Genomic DNA, 17,873 nt, shown 5'->3' with positions numbered 1-17,873 from the left:
TTCTATAAGATCCCCTCTCAATCTTCTAAATTCTAGAGAGTGGCCTACTCCAGCACCTATTTTCTATGTTTCTATGAATTGGGAATTGGAATCCCAGTCGCTAGCCTCCCCAGCTGACTGCAAGGACTGACAAAAATACATATTATTTCTGGAACACAAAATAGGAAGCTGCGTGGAAAATTAAAAATGCAAACACAGCAAAAAAAAAAAAAGCCCAAGTTTCGCAAGGGACATGGTGTCATATGCGTGATAGATCGGGAGGCCTCTGCAAGCGGGGACGGGATAATGAGACATAGGAAACGCGCGACAGTATTAAGGCTGCGATTCTTTGCTGGAGAAATGCTGAAGGCTGGACAAGCGCCAGGCAGGAAAAGGCAGCAATAAGAGAATATTTGAGTTTCTCCCACATCCACGCTCTGGCCGCTGCCAATATTTCGAAGAGCAACAGGAAATTGTGAGTGGTGGGGGGTGGGACGGATTTCGTGGAGAGGGGCTGACCGTGTCGCCGGGAGGGGTGGGCTGTACAAATCTTCATTCCTTTTCTGCTGTGACTCCTCCGACTTCGTGCGTGCGTGTGTGTGTGTTTGTGTGTGCTCGCGTCTTGTGTCGCTGGGTCAAATCCGCTGCACAAATCTACACCACCGTCTACACAGCCCAGATTTGGAACGAATTGGAGATGTTACTGCCGCCCCCGACTAGACCAGAAACGAGACTTTTAAACAGAGTTATCACAGGTACGTACTGGACCGTCAGTCACACACAGCGCCGGTTAGACAATAGACAATAGGTGCAGGAGTAGAGGCCATTCGGCCCTTCGAGCCAGCACCGCCATTCAATATGATCATGGCTGATCATCCAACTCAGGATCCCGTACCTGCCTTCTCTCCATACCCCCTGATCCCCTTAGCCACAAGGGCCACATCTAACTCCCTCTTAAATATAGCCAATGAACTGTGGCCTCAACTACCCTCTGTGGCAGAGAATTCCACAGATTCACCACTCTCTGTGTGAAAAATGTTTTTCTCATCTCGGTCCTAAAATATTTCCCTCTTATCCTTAAACTGTGACCTCTTGTTCTGGACTTCCCAACATCGGGAACAATCTTCCTGCATCTAGCCACATCTAACTCCCCATATCCCCCGACTCCGCTATCTTTAAGAGCCCTATCTAGCTCTCTCTTGAAAGCATCCAGAGAACCTGCCTCTGAGGCAGAGAAATTACTCCTTTCACAGACTATTTCTTTAAGAAGGAACTGCAGATGCTGGAAAATCGAAGGCACACAAAAATGCTGGAGAAACTCAGCGGGCTGCAGACTCGCCACTCTCTGTGAGAAAAAGTGTTTCCTCGTCTCCGTTCTAAATGGCTTACCCCTTATTCTTAAACTGTGTGTGTGTGGCCCCTGGTTCTGGACTCCCCCCAACATCAGGAACATGTTTCCTGCCTCTAGCGAGTCCAAGACCTGAACAATCTTAGATGTCTCAATGAGATATCCTCTCATCCTTCTAAACTCCATAGAGTGTACAAGCCCAGCTGCTCCATTCTCTCAGCATATGACAGTCCCGCCATCCCAGGAATTAACCTTGTAAACCTACGCTGCACTCGCTCAATAGCACGAATGTCCTTCCTCAAATTAGGGGACCAAAACTGCACACACTACGAGAGGAATAGATCGGGTCACAAGTGTTATTTTACCCAGAGTAAGGGAATCGAGAAACCAGAGGATACAGGTTTAAGATGAGGGGGCTTTTCCCTTTGAGAATAGGGAAGATTCAAACAAGAGGACATGACTTCAGAATGAAGGGACAGAAGTTTAGGGGTAATATGAGGGGGAACTTCTTTACTCAGAGAGTGGTAGCGGTGTGGAATGAGCTTCCAGTGGAAGTGGTGGAGGCAGGTTCGTTGGTATCGTTTAAAAATAAATTGGATAGGCATATGGATGAGAAGGGAATGGAGGGTTATGGTATGAGTGCAGGCAGGTGGGACTAAGGGGAAAAAACATTTGTTGGGCACGGACTTATAGGGCCGAGATGGCCTGTTTCCGTGCTGTAATTATTATATGGATATTATTATTATTATTATTATTATATGGAAGATTTAATAGGAACCTGAGGGGCAACACTTTTTATGGAACGAGCTGCCAGAGGAGGTAGTTGATGCAGGTAGACAAAACTGCTGGAGAAACTCAGCGGGTGCAGCAGCATCTATGGAGCGAAGGAAATAGGCAACGTTTCGGGACGAAACGTTGCCTATTTCCTACGCTCCATAGATGCTGCTGCACCCGCTGAGTTTCTCCAGCACTTTTGTCTAACACTAATATCATGTCTGCCGCTAATATTTTACGCTGAGGTACGCGATTCTGCCTCCTAGCTAATAGAAAAAACGCAATCAAACGTCTACGATATTCTTGCCTCGTTGGACAGGGGTGCATGTTAATAGCATCTGTAGTTTCTCTGCAGTTGGAATTGGAAGGAACTGCAAATGTTGCTTCACGCCGAAGATAGACACATAAAAGGCGGAGTAACTCAGCGGGTCAGGCAGCATCTGTGGAGAACATGGATAGGTGTACGTTTCACAGAGTGCTGGAGTAACTCAGCGGGTCAGGCAGCATCTGTGGAGAACATGGTTAGGTGACGTTTCGGGTCTGAAGAAGGGTCTGGACCATTCCTTCTCTCCAGAGATGCAGCCTGTCCCGCTGAGTTACTCCAGCACTCTGTGCCCGTTCCTGGTGTGTACATGTGTTTAAGAAGGAACTGCAGATGCTGGAAAAATCGAAGTGCTGGAGAAACTCAGCGGGTGCAGCAGCATCTATGGAGTGAAGGAAATAGGCAACGTTTCCGCTGAGTTTCTCCAGCATTTTTTTTTGTGTTCCTGGTGTGTGCATGTTGCGTGCGGTGAAGTCATAAAGACATGTTCCTGTTTGCTGTTTCGTGACCAGCGTGGAAGGGACTGGGAGAATGGAATTTGATTTATGTAGGAAGGAACTGCAGATGCTGGCTTTAAACCGTAAACACAAAAAATGCCGGAGGAACTCAGCGGGTCAGGCAGCATCTCTGGAGAGAAGGAACGGGTGACGTTTCGGGTCGAGACCTTTCTTCAGACTGGGTCAATTTCATTGTTTTGTCTGGGACATGAAACAACAAAACACTCTTGACTGCTTGACGCTTCTGATCGCTGCCCCCCTCCCTCCGTTCCCACGGCAGCGGTGACTAATACAATCGCTGTCCCTGTGTTTGTGGAGAGGTGGCAACTATAGCAAGGAAGGGCAGCAGCCCAGTTGAGGCCAAGCCCTCCCTGAAACCTGAAGTTAGTCGCCCATGCTCGATGCATTCAAAGACAGACACAAACTCGCTGGTCTAACCTTATAGCGCAGCATAGACACTAGATGCTGGAGTACCTCAGCGGGACAGGCAGCATCTCTGGAGAGAAGGAATGGGTGACGTTTCAGGTCGAAGCCATTCCTTCTCTCCAGAGACGCTGCCTGTCCCGCTGAGTTACTCCAGCATTTTGTGTCTATCGCAGGGGTCTTAATGTTACAGAGAAAGGTTGAACAAGTTAGGGCTTTATTCTTTGGAGCGCAGAAGGTTAAGGGGGGACTTGATAGAGGTTTTTAAAATGATGAGAGGGATAGACAGAGTTGACTCTGTCTATCCCTCTCATCATTTTAAAAACCTCTATCAAAAGAAAAGCTTTTCCCACTGAGAGTAGGGAAGATTCAAACAAGGGGACATGACATGAGAATTAAGGGACTGAAGTTTAGGGGTAACATGAGGGGGAACTTCTTTACTCAGAGAGTGGTAGCTGTGTGGAATGAGCTTCCAGTGAAGGTGGTGGAGGCAGGTTCGTTTTTATCATTTAAAAATAAATTGGATAGTTATATGGATGGGAAGGGAATGGAGGGTTGTGGTCTGAGCGCAGGTATATGGGACTAGGGGAGATTATGTGTTCGGCACGGACTAGAAGGGTCGAGATGGCCTGTTTCCGTGCTGTAATTGTTATATGGTTATATGGTTTATATGGGAAGATTAAAGATGATGAGGCTGGGCAGGTTAATGTGAACAAGGCAGGAGGCGAGTGAAGGGGAGAATACACTGTGGGGCAAGTCTGACCTATTTGTGCTACGATGTGCAGTATGTTCTATGTCTCTTTTGCCGAAGAGAGCTTCAAGCCCACCGCTTCCCTCCCTCCGTCCTCCCCATACCCCTCACCCTCGCCCCGTCTCCCCCACCCTCCCACACCACACCCCCCCCCCACCCTACCTCCCCATCCAACCTCCCCCCACCCCACTTCACCCCCCACCCCAACTCCTCATCCCTACCCCACCCTCCCCCACCTCCCACCCCAACTCCTCCCCACCCTCCGACACCACCACCCCCCACCCTACCTCCCCATCCAACCCCCCCACACCCCACTTCAACCCCACCCCAACCCTCCCACCCCACCCCACCCTCCCACACCACCCCCCACCCTACCTCCCCATCTAATCACCCCCCACCCCACTTCACCCCCACCCCCCATTCTCCCCCCCCAACCCCACCCTCCCACACCACCCCCCCCACCCTACTTCCCCATCCAATTCCCCCACCCTACCCCCCTACCTCCCCTTTCTGCCCCCCCCCCCCCCCCACCCCACGTCCCCTTCCAACCGAGGGGAGACAGCGCGGAAACAGGCCCTTCGGCCCACCGAGTCCGCGCCGACCAGCGATCCCCGTACACTAACACTATCCCACATACACTAGGGACAATTTACATTTATACCTAGCCAATTAACCTACAAGCCTGCACGTCTTTAGAGTGCGGGAGGAAACCGGAGCACCCGGAGAAAAACCACACGGTCACGGGGAGAACGTGCAAACTCCGTACAGACAGCGCCCGCAGTCAGGATCGAACCCGGGTCTCCGGCGCTGTGAGGCAGCAACTCTACCGCTGCGCCCAAATAGTTCCGTTCTATTTTCTAAGTTCAATAAAACCCAGAGGGCACAAAATAACACAACATCTCACAACAGCATTTGGCGTGTGGGAGTAAGCCATTTAGAATGGAGACGAGGAAATACTTTTTCTCACAGAGAGTTGTGAGTCTGTGGAATTCTCTGCCTCAGAGGGCGGTGGAGGCAGGTTCTCTGGATGCTTTCAAGAGAGAGCTAGATAGGGCTCTTAAAGATAGTGGAGTCAGGGAATATGGGGAGAAGGCAGGAACGGGGTACTGATTGCATTTCGTTGTCTCTGTACTGTACACTGACAATGAGAATTAAAATTGAAATTAAAATTGAATCTGATTGGGGATGATCAGCCATGATCACATTGAATGGCGGTGCTGGCTCGAAGGGCCGAATGGCCTCTACTCCTGCACCTATTGTCTATTGTGTGGAAGACATATTCACACAGTGCAGTCGCTCCACTGAGCCGCCCTAACTTTGTTCTTTATAGCCCAGAAATAATAACATTCCCAGTTTTCCAATGGCTTCAGCGGCCGACACAGAAAGGGCAACCCGTGTGCTTTTGTCATTGTTTGATTGTGTCCGGGAATTATCCGGCGAAAGTCAATGGTTGTTCCCACTGTAACGCTGGAGGAGTCACAATTCCCAATGGGCTAAATCATTTGTCATCTGCGACCATTATGGTGCATTCCGACCAACTTCCTCTATACTCCCACTGCATGCAACTTCTCAATCGGAAAGTCCCGGCCAATTGATTCCTGTGAAACGGATTCTAAAGGGATCAAAGGACCCGTGTTAAATCCTTTCCACTGAGCCCAAACTAAGCCCAAAATGGCCCTAATCACGCCCGTCGAATGTGTGAAATACCACGGGGGGGGGAGGGGGGCACAGTGTCGCAGCGGGTAGAGCTGCCGCCTCACAGCGCCAGGGATCCGGGTTCAATCCTGACTTCGGGTGCTGCCTGTACGGAGTTTGCACATTTTCTCCCCGTGACCTGCGTGGGTTTTCTCCGGGTGCTCCGGTTTCCTCCCACGTCCCAAAGACAATAGACAATAGGTGCTCCCCAATCAGTACCCCGTTCCTGCCTTCTCCCCATATCCCCTGACTCCGCTATCTTTAAGAGCCCTATCCAGCTCTCTCTTGAAAGCATCCAGAGAACCTGCCTCCACCGCCCTCTGAGGCAGAGAATTCCAAGATGTGCAGGCTTGTAGATTCATTTTCTGCTTCGTCAGGCAGCATCTGCGGAAAGGGAAACATGGTTTATGTTTCAGATTTAAAAACGTTTGTCTTCAACCTGAAACTTAAACTGCATATCATAATGGCGGCACGGTGGCGCAGCGGTAGAGTTGCTGCCTCACAGTGCCAGAGACACGGGTTCCACCCCGACTACGGGCACTGTCCGTACAGAGTCAATAGACAATAGACACTAGGTGCAGGAGTAGGCCATTCGGCCCCTTCAAGCCAGCACCGCCATTCAATGTGATCATGGCTGATCATCCCCAATCAGTACCCCGTTCCTGCCTTCTCTCCATATCCCCTGACTCCACTATCTTTAAGAGCCCTATCTAGCTCTCTCTTGAAAGCATCCAGAGAACCTGCCTCCACCGCCCTCTGAGGCAGAGAATTCCACAGACTGCGAGACTCTCTGCGAGAAAAAGCATTTCCTCATCTCCGTTCTAAATGGCTTACCCCTTATTCTTAAACTGCGTGTGTGGCCCCTGGTTCTGGACTCCCCCAACATCGGGAACATGTTTCCTGCCTCTAGCGTGTCCAAACCCTTAACAATCTTCCTATGTTTCATATCTTCGTATCATATCTTTGTATGTTCGTATCTTCAGAGTCTGTATGTTCTCCCTGTGTGACCCTCGTGGGTTTCCCCCGGGTGCTCTGGTTACCCTCCCACAACCCAAAGACGTGCAGGTTTGTAGGTTAATTGTGTTCTGTAAATTGTCCCCAGTGTGTAGGATAGCTAGTGCATGACGATCGCTGGCCAGTACGGACTCGGTGGGCCGAATGGCCTGTTACCGCGCTGTACCGCTAAGAAACTGCTGCCCTAGTCCTCACTGGGAAAGCAATGGTAACATATCTGCCAAGTATGAATTTAATATTTGGATTTCTGTTTTTAATATGGATTTAATATGGGGAATATGATTGGGAGGCGAAAGAGATTTTTTAAGACACATGCACACAGGATGAAAAATAGCACCAGACTACTTGCCCATTCCAGTGCAGAAACTGTCAGCACCACATCCTGTCCTCCTGACTCCGTTAAGAGGAAGTTCAATCATTGTTCGGCAGTTTCAATTCCCCAAGGGGTTGAAAAGGACACAGAAGGCGGCACAGTGGCGCAGCGGTAGAGTTGCCGCCTCACGGCACCAGGTTCGACCCTAAGTACCGGTGCTGCCTGTAGAGAGTTCGCGCACGTTCTCCCTGTGTGACCTGCGTGGGTTTTCTCCGGGTGCTCCGGTTTCCTCCCGCACCCCAAAGGCGTGCGGGTTTGCAGGTTAATTGGCTTCTGTAAATCGGCCCTGGTGTGGAAGATACAACTAATGAACGGGTTAACTGATGGTCGGCACGGGGCCGAAGGGCCTGTTTCCACTCTGTATCTCTGGACCAATTCAACTAAATTAACTAAAGACATCCAGGTTTGTAGGTCAAGTGGCTTCTGTAAATTGTCCCCAGTGTGCAGGTGATCAAAGGTTTGCATGGACTTGGTGGGCCGAAGGGCCTGTCTCCATGTCGTATCTCTATACTAAACAAAATTTAGTTTGCACCCCAGCGGCAGGAACATTGACGTCTCTAATTTCAGGTAGTCCTTACTTTCTCCTCCCCTTCTCAGCTCTCCCTCTGCCCACTGGCTCCACCTCTTCCTTTCTTCTTCCCCCCACCCCCCCCCCACCCCCCCCCCCCCCCCCCCCCCCCCCCCCACATCAATCCGAAGAAGGGTCTCGGCCCGAAAAAAAAAAAACGTCGCCTATTTTCCCGAAATCCTGAAGGAAATAGGCAACGTTTCGGGACGAAACCCTCCCGGGTTTCGGCCCGAAACGTTGCCTATTTCCTTCGCTCCATAGATGCTGCCGCACCCGCTGAGTTTCTCCAGCATTTTTGTCTACCTTCGATTTTCCAGCATCTGCAGTTCCTTCCGAAATAAATTTATAAATGGTTTATAGGCAAATAATATCATAAATGAGTTTAATGTGTACAACAGGTAGTGGCAAAGGGGGAAATAACCAGAGGGCAGAATATAGTGTTTGGAGGTTAATCAGCCCCTCTGTAAATTGCCCCCTCGTGTGTAGGGAGTGGATGAGAAAGTGGGATATCATAGAACTAGCGTGTATGGGTGATCGCTGGATGGTGTGGCCTCGATGGGCCAAAGGGCCTGTTTCCACGCTGTATCTCCAAACTAAGCTAAACCATCCCTAGTCACTGAGGACTGCACAAAGGACCCAGCAGCAGCCGTAGTGGATGGAGAGTTGGTGTCAACGATGGGGAGCTTTGGGCACAGTTGAGAGACGAGACGACCAGACTGAGGAAGGGTGTGCTGGCTCAGTGGCTCTGGAGAGGTTTACGTGGATGACCCCAGCAATGAGAGGGTTAACATATGATGAGCGTTTGATGGCACTGGGCCTGTAGAAGGATGATGGGCGGGGGGACCTCATTGAAACTTACCAAATAGTGAAAGGCCTGGATAGAGTGGATGTGGAGAGGATGTTTCCACTAGTGGGAGAGTCTAGGACTGGAGGTCACAGCCTCAGAATTAAAGGACGTTCCTTTCGGAAGGAGATGAGGAGGAATTTCTTTAGTCAGAGGGTGGTGAATCTGTGGGATTCGTTGCCACAGACGGCTGTGGAGGCCACAAGTCAATGATAGATTGACATATTCTTGACACGTACGGGTGTCAGGGGATATGGGGAGAAGGCAGTAGATTGAGGTTGAGAGAGAATGGTAGATCAGCCACGATTGAATGGCGGAGTAGACTTGATTTGTCGAATGGCCTTTTTCTGCTCCTAGGACTATTGAACTTATGACCTTTCTTCATGCCTCCTTAAAGCAACAAACTTAGCAGCTTCAAGCTAATCCTTTCGGCTTCCCAGAAATGCAGAAAAGCAGCTGACACAATCGACGACTTGTCACTGTCCCACCCCTGGTCATTCCTTATTCCCCCCCCCCCCCCCCCCCCCCCCCCCCCCCCCCCCCCCCCCCCCCCCCACGGCTCCCGTCCGGCAGAAGGTACAGAAACTTGAAAGCCCGCACCACCAGACTCAGGAACAGCTTCTTCCCCTCTGTTATCAGGCTTCTGAACGGGCCTTCCACAAGCTAGTGTACTGTCCCATTCACCTCTACCCCATTGTGGACATTGGACTTTGTCTGTGGAACTGATGTGCTACAATGCTGAGATTCTGCACTCTGTATCTTCCAACTATTCGACCTGAGTTTAACATAGAAACATAGAAAATAGGTGCAGGAGTAGAGGCCATTCGGCCCTTCGAGCCTGCACCGCCATTCGATATGATCATGGCTGATCATCCAACTCAGTATCCCATCCCTGCCTTCTCTCCATACCCCCTGATCCCTTTAGCCACAAGGGCCACATCTGACTCCCTCTTAAATATAGCCAATGAACTGTGTGGCCTCAACTACCTTCTGTGGCAGAGAATTCCACAGATTCACCACGCTCTGTGTAAAAAATGATTTTCTCATCTCGGTCCTAAAAGACTTCCCTCTTATCCTTAAACTGTGTGACCCCTTGTTCTGGACTTCCCCAACATCGGGAACAATCTTCCTGCATCTAGCCTGTCCAACCCCTTAAGAATTATGTAAGTTTCTATAAGATCCCCCCTCAATCTTCTGAATTCTAGCGCGAACTGGATTGTATCGTGTGCAGAATGTCCTCTCTAAGGTTTGCTCCGATTCTGGCTAAAAGTCAAACAAGCCACACACAGCTGGATCCGATACATGGTTATTGGACTAATTCATCTGATCCTTGCCCTTATAATCGTGGGAGCACAGTGGGAAAATTACTCACTGCGCCAGAGACTCGGGTTCGATCCCGACTACGGGTGCTGTCTGTATGGAGTTTGTACCTTCTCCCCGTGACCTGCGTGGGTTTTCACCGTGTGATCCAGTTTCCTCCCACACTCCAAAGACGTACAGGTTTGTAGGTTAATTGGCCTGGTTATAAATAGACAATAGACAATAGACAATAGGTGCAGGAGTAGAGGCCATTCGGCCCTTCGAGCCAACACCGCCATTCAATGTGATCATGGCTGATCATCCCCAATCAGCACCCCGTTCCTGCCTTCTCCCCATATCCCCTGATTTTTAAGAGCCCTATCTAGCTCTCTCTTGAAAGCATCGAGAGAACCTGCCCCCACCGCCCTCTGAGGCGGAGAATTCCACCGACTCACCACTCTCTGTGAGAAAAAGTGTTTCCTCATCTCCGTTCTAAATGGCTTACCCCTTATTCTTAAACTGTGTGTGTGTGTGGCCCCTGGTTCTGGACCAAATGTAAAATTGTCCCCTATGTGTGTGTAGGGTAGTGTGAGTGTGAGTGTGCGGGGATTGCAGATCGGCGTGGGCCGAAGGGCCTGTTTCTGCACTGTATCTCTAACCCGAAAAGGCAATCGGACGTTAGAGCAAAGGGGAACTAGAGGCCTGTGACAGAGGCCGTGTACTAAGATATTGACTGGTGCATGTGAGTGTGTGTCCAAAATAGCTAATTTCCCCAAATGAGCCATATCTGTTGAGTCAGCGAAGGGGGGGGGGGGGGGGGGGGGGGGGGGGGGGGGGGGAACAGGATAGTGAACATTTGACATACTGTATAGAATCAATTAGACCATTGGTTTAAAATTGAGGTCTCAGATCACTCCAGCGCTCGTCTCCACTACTATCACTGAAGGGGGTCTCAGATATACTATTCCGTGCCCGCAAAATGGAGCGCAGTGGTTTGAGCTGCTGCTTCTCAGCGCCTGAGAAGATTACGGAGAGTCGGTTTGTCGATGAGGACTCTCTCTCGAACTTCTACAGGTCCACAGTAGAGAGCATGCTGACCGGTTGCATCGTGGCTTGGTTCGGCAACTTGAACGCCCTGGAAAGACTACAAAAAGTAGTAAACACTGCCCAGTCCATCATCGGCTCTGACCTCCCCACCATCGATTCAATTCAATTCAATTCAACTTTAATGTCATCGCACAAATACAAGTATGAGTACAACGAAATGCAGTTTTGCGTCAGTCCGTAGTAGTTGTACATAAGGAAAAAAAAATAGAAAGAGAGAAGATACAGAATAATCAAAAAATACAGAATAATTAAACAATGGGGACGGGGGGTCCGGAGAAATCTATCGGTGGGACTCCGAGTTCAGCAATGTGATTGCATTGTTGTAGAAGCTGTTCCTCATCCTACTAGTACGTGACCTGAGGCTCCTGTTTCCGTGCTGTATCTCCAAACTAAAGTAAGTGAAATGAGGAAATACTCCTTCACTCAAATGGCAGACAATAGACAATAGGTGCAGGAGTAGAGGCCATTCGGCCCTTCGAGCCAGCACCGCCACTCAATGTGATCATGGCTGATCATCCCCAATCAGTACACCGTTCCTGCCTTCTCCCCATATCCCCTGACTGCGCTATCTTTATGAGCCCTATCTAGCTCTCTCTTGAAAGTTTTAGGACCGAGATGAGAAAAACATTTTTCACACAGAGAGTGGTGAATCTGTGGAACTCTCTGCCACAGAAGGTAGTTGAGGCCACAGTTCATTGGCGATATTTACGAGGGAGTTAGATGTGGCCCTTGTGGCTAAAGGGATCAGTGGGTATGGAGAGAAGGCAGGTACAGGATACTGAGTTGGATGATCAGCCATGATCGTATTGAATGGCGGTGCAGGCTCGAAGGGCCGAATGGCCTACTCCTGTTTCTATGTTAACCCACTCATGGTGTGGGTAAAAAAACAACTTGGCAGTGAACAGGTTAAGGCTTAGCCGCATGCTGTGGTGGGCTAAAATGGAACAATGGAATGATAATATCTCATGTGTTGAGCGCTTAATTGAGGGGGATGTTGTGTTTGGATGTGAACCGTGTGCTGGAGCAGAGTATTTGGAGATAACGGAAAAAATGATTAGTCGTGGTCAATTTTATGCTTGTTCAGAGTTAAGCTGGAGTTCAGTGTGCGTCAGATTCTTGATCAGTACGGGTGTCAGGGGTTACGGGGAGAAACATAGAAACATAGAAACATAGAAATTAGGTGCAGGAGTAGGCCATTCGGCCCTTCGAGCCTGCACCGCCATTCAATATGATCATGGCTGATCATCCAACTCAGTATCCCGTACCTGCCTTCTCTCCATACTCCCTTTAGCCACAAGGGCCACATCTAACTCCCTCTTAAATATAGCCAATGAACTGGCCTCAACTACCCTCTGTGGCAGAGAGTTCCAGAGATTCATCACTCTCTGTGTGAAAAAAGTTCTTCTCATCTCGTTTTTAAAGGATTTCCCCCTTATCCTTAAGCTGTGACCCCCTTGTCCTGGACTTCCCCAACATCGGGAGCAATCTTCCTGCATCTAGCCTGTCCAAACCCCTTAAGAATTTTGTAAGTTTCTATAAGATCCCCTCTCAATCTCCTAAATTCTAGAGAGTATAAACCAAGTCTATCCAATCTTTCTTCATAAGACAGTCCAGACATCCCAGGAATCAGTCTGGTGAACCGTCTCTGCACTCCCTCTATGGAGGGAGAGATAGATCAGCCGTGATTGAATGGCGTAGTAGACCTGATGGGCCGAATGGCCTAATTCTGCTCCTATCATTTATGAGATGAGAAACACCCCCCCAAAAAAAGATTTGCTTCTCATTCCAATCCACTGCAGGCCAACATGCACCTTCCCCAAGGAGGGGGATATACAACGCATCCAATCTTGCCTTGCTCACTTGGGCAGTTCATCACTTGATGATCACAGACATGTTTTTGCTTACAAAAGTTTAGTTTCGAGAGATACAGCTTTCGGCCCACCGCGTCTGCACCGACCAGCGATCCCCGCACACTAAAGGGCCCTGTCCCACTGTACGAGGACATTCAAGAGCTCTCCCGAGTTTTAAAAAAAAAATCAAACTGGTGGTAAGCACGTAGAATGTACGTAGCGGGTACGTCGGAGCTCGGGGACGTCTCTTAGCGGCTCGTAACGCTAACGTAACGCTAAGACTCGTGAAGATTTTTCGCCCATGTTGAAAAATGCCCACGAGAGCCCCGAGTACCCACGAGCGGCCATTACCGTAATTCTCCGAGTTCGAATCAGGGAGAACTCTTGAATTAGCTCGTACAGTGGGACAGCCCCTTAACGCTGTCCTGCACACACCAGGCTTTGGTTAAAGTTGTAAATTGTCCCCAGCATGTGTGGGATAGTGTTAGTGTGCGGGGATCGCTGGTCGGCGCGGACTCGGTGGGCCTGTTTCCGCGCTGTGTCCCTAAACTAAACCAACGTCTAGCAGCCAAAGTTTAGCAGTAAGGAGTTCTTCAGCTTTTTGCTTGAACGATGTATCTTTTAATTTCCCAACCCTCGTTACCGCCTGGCTTCGGATTATCAGAAAGGTTAAACGCATTTGGATTAAACGTCCTGTCTGCTGTCCTGAAATCCCACCAGGAATGTCCCAGGGTCACATCCCTCTTCCTGCATTAGCTGCAGGAGGATGTATAGTGGTGGGAGTGCACGGGGGAGGAATATTTGGGGAGAGGATTCATGGACAGCATGCAGAATCAACTCCGATCCAGTGTTAAGTTAGACAGATGCAAAAAGCTGGAGTAACTCAGCGGGACAGGCAGCATCTCTGGAGAGAAGGAATGGGCAACGTTTCGGGTCGAGACCCTTCTGAACGTTCTGTTTCCAATTGGTAACAACATGAATCGGTTTCTGATACCTGAGCAAACAACTTGGACAAGGCTGATCCCAAACCATTCTTCAGACTGAGAGTCAGGGGAGAGGGAGTCTCGAGATACAGGTGCACGTTTTATGATCCCACGCTGTGAATTGCTTACAGTTTTGGTCTCCTAATCTGAGGAAAGACATTCTTGCCATAGAGGGAGTACAGAGAAGGTTCACCAGACTGATTCCTGCAATGGCAGGACTTTCATATGAAGAAAGACTGGATAGACTCGGCTTGTACTCGCTGGAATTTAGAAGATTGAGGGGGGATCTTATAGAAACGTACAAAATTCTTAAGGGGTTGGACAGGCTAGATGCAGGAAGATTGTTCCCGATGTTGGGGAAGTCCAGAACTAGGGGTCACACAGTTTAAGGATAAGAGGGAAGTCTTTTAGGACCGAGATGAGAAAAACATTTTTTTTACAGAGAGAGTGGTGAATCTGTGGAACTCTCTGCCACAGAAGGTAGTTGAGGCCACAGTTCATTGGCTATATTTAAGAGGGAGTTAGATGTGGCCCTTGTGGCTAAAGGGATCAGGGGGTACGGGATACTGAGTTGGATGATCAGCCATGATCATATCGAATGGCGGTGCAGGCTCGAAGGGCCGAATGGCCTACTCCTGCACCTATTTTCTATGTTTCTATGAATCCCTGGAACCGAGCTCCGACCACCGGCCCGCGGCCCACACCATCTTCAAGCCGCGATCTCCGGTAGGGAAGCACCGATTCGGGACTTGCCTTGCCTGTACAAATGGCCGCCCGCAGCTGCGACTGCCGAGGTTTGTGGTCCCGACCACGGGGAAAAAATGGGGGAGGACTGACTGTACTTTGTGCCTTCCACCACAGTGATGAATGCTGTTTGTGGTGGATGTGTTGCGTTAAATTTTTATTGTGTATTGTGGGTTCTTTTTGATTGTACCGCTGCTGGCAAATTCATTTCACTGCACTTCATTGTGTATGTGATGAATAAATCTGACTGTTGACTATTGTACCGAGGTACAGCGAAAAGCATTCGTCACGTGTTACCCAGGCAGCGGAAGGACAACACATGACTACAGTCGAGCCGCCCACAGTGTGCAGATACTCGATTAGGAAGGGTAAGGTGTGAAGAGGACAGATCAAAGCAGAAGGTGGTCAAGGGTGAGACCAAGCGGAGGCTTGGCGATCGTTTCGCCGAACACCTCCGCTCGGTCCGCATTAACCAACCTGACCTCCCGGTGTCTCAGCACTTCAACTCCCCCTCCCACTCCGTATCCGACCTCTCTGTCCTGGGTCTCCTCCATGGTCAGAGTGAGCAGCACCGGAAATTGGAGGAACAGCACCTCATATTCCGCTTGGGGAGTCTGCACCCTAGTGGCATGAATATTGAATTCTCCCAATTTTGTTAGCCCTTGCTGTCTCCTCCCCTTCCTATCTCTCCCTCAGCCCTCGGGCTCCTCCTCCTCCTTTTTCCTTTCTTCTCCCCGCCACCACACCCCCCCCCCCCCCCCCCCCACCCCCCCATCAGTCTGAAGAAGTGTTTCGGCTTCTTCACTGCCTGCTGCACTTGCGTGCCTACTTTCAATGTGTTCAAGAAGGAACTGCAGATGCTGGAAAATCGAAGGTACACAATAATGCTGGAGAAACTCAGCGGGTGCAGCAGCATCTATGGAGCGAAGGAAATAGGCGACGTTTCGGGACGAAGCCCTTCTTCAGACCCGAAATCCTGAAGGAAATAGGCAACGTTTCGGGACGAAACCCTTCCGGGTTTCGTCCCGAAACGTTGCCTATTTCCTTCGCTCCATAGATGCTGCTGCACCCGCTGAGTTTCTCCAGCATTTTTGTCTACCTTAGAATGGTTCATTGTTGGCTAAGGGGAAGGTGACAACGAGGCGTACAAACAGTAAAATTAATCAGGAGGACAGTGGAACTCGTCGGAGAACTAGGGTGGGGGAGGGGACGGAGAGAGAGGGAAAGCAGGGTTACTTGAAGTTAGAGAAGTCAATGTTCATACCGAAGATAGACACAAAGTGCTGGAGTAACTCAGCGGGACAGGCAGCGTCTTTGGAGAGAAGGAATGGGTGACGTTTGGCGTCGAGACCCTCTGTCCCGCTGAGTTACTGCAGCATCTCGTGTCTATCTTCGGTTTAAACCAGCATCTGCAGTTCCTACCTACACACACACAATCAATGTCCATACCGCTGGGGTGTAAGCTGCCCAAGTGAAATATGAGGTGCTGTTCCTCCAATTTGCGCTGGGCCTCACTCTGACAGTGGAGGAGGCCCAGGACAGAAAGGTCGGGGTGGGAATGGGAAGGGGGAGTTAAAATGTTCCTGAACGTATAAACATTAGCAACAGTTAGTTAGACAAAGGCAAGTTGCACTTCAGACTGAACTAAGTCCAGCTTGGTCTTCCTATTGAAGCCCATTGTTAAGTTTAGCTTGGAGATGCGGATACAACGTGGAAAGAGGCCCTTCGGCCCACGGTGTCCGTGCCGACCATCGATCCCCGCACACCAACTCTACCCTACACACACTAGGGACAATTGACCTTTGCACCAAGCCAATTAACCTACAAACCTGTACGTCTTTGGAGTGTGGGTGGAAGCGGAAGATCTTGGAGAAAACCCACGCAGGTCACGGGGAGAACGCACAACGCTGTGACTGAGATGTACGGGCCAAGCTTTTTAACACAGAGGGTGGTGGGTGCCTGGAACGAGCTGCCGGAGGAGGTAGTTGAGGCTGGGACTATCGCAACGTTTCAGAAACAATTAGACAGGTACGTGGATAGGACAGGTTTGGAGGGATATGGGCCAGGTGGGACTAGTGTAGATACATAGAAACATAGAAATTAGGTGCAGGAGTAGGCCATTCGGCCCTTCGAGCCTGCACCGCCATTCAATATGATCATGGCTGATCATCCAACTCAGTATCCCGTACCTGCCTTCTCCCCATACCCTCTGATCCCCTTGGCCACAAGGGCCACATCTAACTCCCTCTTAAATATAGCCAATGAACTGGCCTCAACTACCCTCTGTGGCAGAGAGTTCCAGAGATTCACCACTCTCTGTGTGAAAAAAGTTCTCCTCATCTCGGTTTTAAAGGATTTCCCCCTTATCCTTAAGCTGTGACCCCTTGTCCTGGACTTCCCGAACATCGGGAGCAATCTTCCTGCATCTAGCCTGTCCAACCCCTTAAGAATTTTGTAAGTTTCTATAAGATCCCCCCTCAGTCTTCTAAATTCTAGCAAGTACAAGCCGAGTCTATCCAGTCTTTCTTCATAAGACAGTTCTGACATCCCAGGAATCAGTCTGGGGCATGTTGGGCCGGTGTGGGCATGTTGGGCCGAAGGGCCTGTTTCCACTCTGGGGGATGTGCGGGCAAGCTTTTTCACACAGAGATGGTGAGTGCCTGGGGTGGTGGTATAATCGTAGCATTTAACATGCTATTAGATTGGGCACGTGGCTATGCAGGGAATAGCCACAGAGTCATAGCCAACAAGGGACCATTGTGGGCTCCACATTTCCTTGATTACCATTGCTTTTTTTTGCATATCTTCCATTCATTTATCCTGCATCTCGTGTTTCCCTCTCCCCCGGCTGAAGAAGGGTCTCGACCCGAGACGTCACCCATTCCTTCTCTCCAGAGATGTTGCCTGTCCCGCTGAGTTACTCCAGCGTTTTGTGTCTGTGTTAGGCAGGGCTTGAAGATCCTGGCATCGCGTTCTGCACAACGTCTGTGCGGTACTGATGTTCCGTGTACGAAGGAGACTTGTTTGTGTTGATTTCACCGTTCCCCGCTCCAGGTAACAGCGCACCAGGCTGGGGAAGAAGCGCGTAGCCACTGGGACTCTGGCAGTAGCGGCAAGCTGTGGGCGTTGACACACGGGGACCATCAATGCCTCCAAGTTTGTTAGTGGCATCAACGAGGCAAGAGAAGCCGACCCACAGCCAGCAACGCTTCCCACTCGAGGTAGGAGGATGATGATGAAAGTAGGGCCTCTGCAGACGGGCCGAATGGCCTTTCTTTTTGTGTTCGATACTGACCGCATGT

The 17,873-nt window shown here is 50.0% G+C and overlaps 1 protein-coding gene across 1 annotated transcript in view; it reads left to right on the top strand.

The window, feature by feature from the left end:
- The first annotated feature begins 298 nt into the window (after positions 1 to 298).
- Positions 299 to 17,873, top strand: part of LOC129714766 (activin receptor type-1-like) — an 89,345-nt gene continuing 71,770 nt past the window's right edge. The window contains 2 exon segments of the mRNA XM_055664597.1: positions 299 to 454; positions 17,626 to 17,792. The gene's annotated coding sequence lies outside the window, so the exon portion shown is untranslated.

This window comes from Leucoraja erinacea, chromosome 40, assembly GCF_028641065.1.
Source record: "Leucoraja erinacea ecotype New England chromosome 40, Leri_hhj_1, whole genome shotgun sequence".
Classification (NCBI taxonomy): Eukaryota; Metazoa; Chordata; class Chondrichthyes; order Rajiformes; family Rajidae; genus Leucoraja; species Leucoraja erinaceus.
This window is presented reverse-complemented; position numbering and strand designations above follow the sequence as displayed.